The following is a 5,410-nucleotide window of genomic DNA, read 5'->3' as shown; positions in this document are numbered from 1 at the left end:
TATCCGCCCAACTAGGCAAAGTACATGAAGGATCAAGTAGTCCTTGCCTAGCTAAATGAAGGAGGGGTGGATATTGGGCTAAGTAAGCATCTTCCCGATCCTTAAAAGCTTGCTTGTGCATCTCTTGCATAAGTAGAGTTATATAAACTTTGCCTGCTTCAACATCTTCGGGTTTGAATACTTGGTACTTTAAAGGATAGGGTGGTATGACAATTGAAGAGGAGGGCATTTCAACTTCATCCCTTTGTTGTCGGATAATGTATTCGGCTTCTTTTGAGAGGGGAAGGAGGTAGCTGGTCCCATGGACACTCAAACGACAAATCTTAGAAGGCAAAGTAAAAGATCTAGCCTCATTGGTGAGCCACCCATACTTGGTTTCAAGAGGGTAATGGGTAACCCACTTGTACATGTTAATCATAGCATCCATATCAATGAGATGACCCCCTTTTTCGCCACATACTTGCTATCCTTGTTGAAATTCGGATCAAAGTACTTAGCCAAAAGAGTGACTAGACCTCCATTTACAATAACGGTGGTGCCTTGCTTCCCATAATCAACATTTAGCCATCTATCCACCAAAAGCCTTAGAGAATTGAAAGGCTTGGTGAGTTCCCTTCCAATATTTAAGGCCGACTCAAGAAGAACACAATCGAGCTTGGTAAAGTGGTTGGTGTCTTTTCTTGCAATGATGGTATTCCCTATGACCTTATGCTAAACTCTAATGCCCGGATGGTGGACTAATAGAGCGCGACTAGCATGATAGTTCTCAAATTTCCTTCCGGAAATCGCCTCCCAAAGAGGAGCGGGGTCATACTTTCCGGGATTCTTGAAATAACTATGTGAATCGCTAAGACCCAATGCTTTACCCAATTCTTCAAAGGTGATGCGCCAACTCACATTAGCTAGGCGGAACTCGATATTTTCCATTGTCTCTACCTTAGTAACTTTCAAAGAACTCAAGAATTCTAAGGTAAGGGAGGGGTATGTCAATTCTTTTGTTGCAAACAATTTTCCCAACCCCATGGCTTCAAAGAAGGCTTTAGTTTGCTCAAGGGCACCCAACTTATCTAAGGCATCTTCAAAAATAAACTTGGTGGATAGAAAGGATTTTCTAGCATACTTGGTAAATGTTTCCCTATGGGAGTTAGAGATGAAAATTACCTCCGGATAGTTCGAAAGTTGAGCAATTTCCGGAGCTGTTGATGTTGTTGCTTCCAAGGGAGGTTGTTGCTGTTGCACTTCCAAATCTGAGCTAGCTACGGGCGTCTATCCTTTCAGGACGGGCGTCTTTCTGAGGACCGGCGTCTTCTCTTGTAGGACGCTCGGATTTATCAACTGTCCCAAAATTTCAAAATTTCAGTTCAGATGGACGGGCGGATTCTTACAAAGACGCCCGAATTGCCTCAAGACGGGCGGATTCCCTTGAAAATGCTCGGATTCTCCCTGTTTTAACCTGATTCAGTTCCATCCGTGTACTTGCATACCCCTTGTCATTTTTCATTCTTCAAAATCCCGTGTTCTTCATTGTGGGGGCACTACTAAGGCATGAATAGCCTAGGCAATTGCTATCCCCACACTAAGCTAAAGAACTACACATCAATTGAATCATTAGTCCCTCCCTCACTTCTCTCAAAAATGATAATTATCTTGATCAAAGCATAAGAATCCAAGAATGACAAAAATGAATGTAAGAATTAAAATGCGAGTTAGGGAGTTAGAAATATTTACAAATGGTGGTTTAGGGAGGACTCCACCAAACTCTCATCCTTAGTGAGATGTCATGAGGGCATGTCCAAGGTGTTATTGATGTTGCTCAATACCTTGAAGAAGTAATCAAAAGCTTGTTCATTATCATGATAAAGATCTTCAATAGACCTTTGCCCTTGTTGTCGGTCTTGATCGATAGCATTACCAATATAGGGATTGAAAATCCCTTCAAACTCATCATCCCAAAGACCACAAACTTCATCCACTTGATCACTAAAGATCTCTTGAGTTGATGGAGACAACTCTCCCATTTTCTTGTCTTGGCCAATGAGGCCATCCTCTTCATTGCTCGACTTTGGTGAGCTTTTCAAACTCTCTTTGTTACAATTCACTTGCTCTTTGAATGGAGCATCTTTAATTTTCTTCTTCCATTGGAATTCCGACTTCTTCCTATCATCCTTCCGGCTATAATGATCAACCATAAAACATGGTTCATGCAAATGGGGAGCTCTCATGGTCTTGTCAAGATTGAAAGTTATGCTCTCATCTCCTACTTCTAGAGTGAGCTCTCCATGCTTCACATCAATCACCGCACCTGCGGTGTGTAAGAAAGGTCTTCCTAGAATGATTGGAATGTTGGAGTCTTCTTCCATGTCAACAATGACAAAGTCCACCGGGATGAAAAATTTCCCAATTCTTACGGGAACATCTTCCCATATCCCTAATGGTGTCTTCGTCGATCTATCAGCCATTTGGAGTGTGATATTGGTGCATTTAAGCTCTCCCACCCCCAACCTTTTACTCACCGAGTACGGCATAACACTCACACTAGCCCCTAGATCACATAAGGCTTTGTTGATCGTGGTGTCGCCAATGGTACACGGTATTGATAAGCTTCCCGGATCTTTGAGTTTTGGAGGTGAACTCCCTTGAAGTATTGCATTACTCACCTTAGTGAAGGCGATAGTCTCAAGCTTCCGGATCGACTTCTTCTTTGTGAGGATGTCTTTCATGTATTTTGCATAGGCCGGCACGTGATTGATTAATTCCGTGAAAGGAATTGAGACTTCCAAATTCTTCACAATTTCCATAAATTTTCCAAGTTAGTCATCAAATTTGGGCTTGGATTGACGACTTGGAAAAGGAAGTCTAATCACAATGGGCTCCTTCTCCTTGACCTTGTCTTCATTTTTCTTTGAAATTTCTTCTTTTGATGGTTCTCTATCCTTGGAGTTTTGCACAATTTCTTCTTTATCACTAGCTTCCACAATTTCATCCTCAACTTGCTTCTTCGGTGCTTCATACCTTGTACCACTCCTCAAGTGAATGGCACTAACCGTTTCATGTCTTGGGGGATTACTTTGAGGTGGTAATTGCCCCTTTTGTCTTTGTGAGCTTGAAGATGCTAGTTGAGTCAATTGGGTTTCCAACATTTTGGTGTGAGCTAGGATGTTGTTGATGGTGGTTTCCTTTACTTGACTATCCTTTTACATTTGAGTGAAAAACTCTTGTTGATTCTTTTGCATTTGAAGGACTGCTTTTTGAACATCAAAACCTTGGTCATTTTGTTGATTGTATGGAGATTGATTTTGGTAACCTTGGTTTTGGTTGTAAAAGGGTCTTTGATTTTGGTTTCTCATGGGAGGTGGGGTGTATGTTGTTTGAGGGTTTTGAACATTTTGGCTTTTATATGAGAGATTTGGATGGAATTTGGTGTTTTCATTGTAATAGTTGGAATAAGGGGTACCACTCTTGTATGCTTGGAAAGCATTCACTTGTTCATTTGTTCCCCTACATTCACTTTGGTCATGTCCCAAAGTTCCACAATTCTCACATATCCCACTTGGGATTGATGAAGATGCCGTCATGGCATTAACATGATGCTTTGGTGATTTTGAGGCTTCTTCAAGTCTAGCCATAGCTTTTTCAAACTTCAAATTGATGGTATCAATGTGAGCACTAAGTTGAGCACCCAATTGAGTAATGGAGTCCACTTCATGCTTTCCTCTTCTAGTAGCCTTGCGAGGTCTACTATATTATCAGTTATGGACCGCCGTTTCCTCAATTTTATTCCAAGTTTGATTGTCATCAACTTCGGTGAACATTCCATTTGATCCCATGTTGAGAATGTTCATTGAATATTCATAAAGACCGTTCCAAAATTGTTGTACCAAGAACCACTCGCTAAGTCCATGGTGAGGACATGAGTGACAAATCCCCTTAAACCGCTCCCAAGCTTCATACAAAGATTCTTCATCCCTTTGCTTAAAGCCCGTGATTTGAGCTCTTAGCAAGTTAGTCTTTTCTGGTGGATAGAACTTTTTGTAGAAAGCTAGAGCCAACTTCTTCCAAGAATCAATTCCGAGAGTAGCCTTATCAAGGCCTTTCAACCATTGTTTCGCGGTGCCAATTAGAGAAAAAGGAAATAAGACCCATCGTATTTGGTCTTGAGTTACACCGGCTTGAGAAATCGCATCACAATACTCACAAAAAGTCTCCATATGAGAATGAGGGTCTTCACTAGGCATCCCCCCAAATTGGCTTCTTTCGACTAATTGGATAAATGCGGATTTGGCAATAAAATTTCCGGTTTGATGTTGTGGTGTAGGAGTACCATTGGGTAGGTTCTCCTCGGTGGGTACGGAATGTGATGAAAACTTAGGCATTGTGGGTTGATTTTGTGTTGGGTTCTCCTCATCTTCTCTTGCAAAAGGGTTGATGAACTCAATAGTATTTGGTTGAATATCTACAACCTCACCAATACCTCTCAAAGTTCTCCTAGCAAGTCTGCTATTGGTTGTCAAAGTTCTTTCAATTTCACGATCAAAGGGTAACAAGTCACCTTGTGACCTTCTAGACATGCAAAATATCAAACAACTCGAAAACAATTAGAACAAACCTTGAGGAGTTAACTTCCCCAAGGCAAAGAAAGACACAACTAATAACAATATAAGAAAATCTAAATCAAGTTAACACCGTCCCCGGCAACGACGCCATTTTTGGTCGGGATATTTTTACTAAATCTTTCGTTTACTTGTCGTTAGGAGAACCTAGACCAAAACACAATTTATAACTTCACAAACAACACTACAATTAGTAAAGAGGCAAGTAAAGGTCGGATCCCAAGGGACGGGAATTGAGATGAGATTTCTATTGCAACTAGTGGTGTCTTAGGGGTGTCACAATTGAGGTTTGATGTAGAAGATCACTAAACTAAATAGCAATGAAAGTAAACAAGCAAGATGAATTAAAAGGGATGTAAACAATTGATAAAAAGCAGTAGGATGTCATGGGGTCATAGGGGATTCATGGGAATTGATCATACGAACATGTTCTCAAATTATAAGCAAGCAATTATTGTTGTGATGGATCGAGTTGGTTTATATCTTACAATCCTAGGAAATTTTGGGCCCCGGAGCCGAATTGATTAGATTGTACAACACCTACAAGTCGACTTAGTCTTCCCTACTCAACAACATGCATGGTCTAATGAGACTCGAGTGGGTTTATGGCTTACAAGTCTCATTGAAAAGATAGGTGATGGGTAAAAAATGCAAGGATTCATAGGCTCACATTTCATCAAACATAACATGTGCATGAGTTGAGATCACAACAAGCAAGCAAATAAACTATGAAAGCATATTAATTTAAGCATGAATCATTCCCCATGTTGGTTTCCCCTAATTACCCATTAACCCTAGCT

At 40.7% G+C, this 5,410-nt stretch overlaps 1 non-coding gene across 1 annotated transcript; it reads left to right on the top strand.

Annotated features, from left to right (window-relative positions):
* The first annotated feature begins 3,894 nt into the window (after window positions 1-3,894).
* LOC141635059 (small nucleolar RNA R71) lies at window positions 3,895-4,001 on the top strand. Its single transcript, XR_012539766.1, has one exon. It is a non-coding gene; the product is annotated as a small nucleolar RNA R71 (small nucleolar RNA).
* The last annotated feature ends 1,409 nt before the right edge of the window (window positions 4,002-5,410 follow it).

This window comes from Silene latifolia, chromosome Y (assembly GCF_048544455.1).
Source record: "Silene latifolia isolate original U9 population chromosome Y, ASM4854445v1, whole genome shotgun sequence".
NCBI lineage: Eukaryota > Viridiplantae > Streptophyta > Magnoliopsida > Caryophyllales > Caryophyllaceae > Silene > Silene latifolia.
This window is presented reverse-complemented; position numbering and strand designations above follow the sequence as displayed.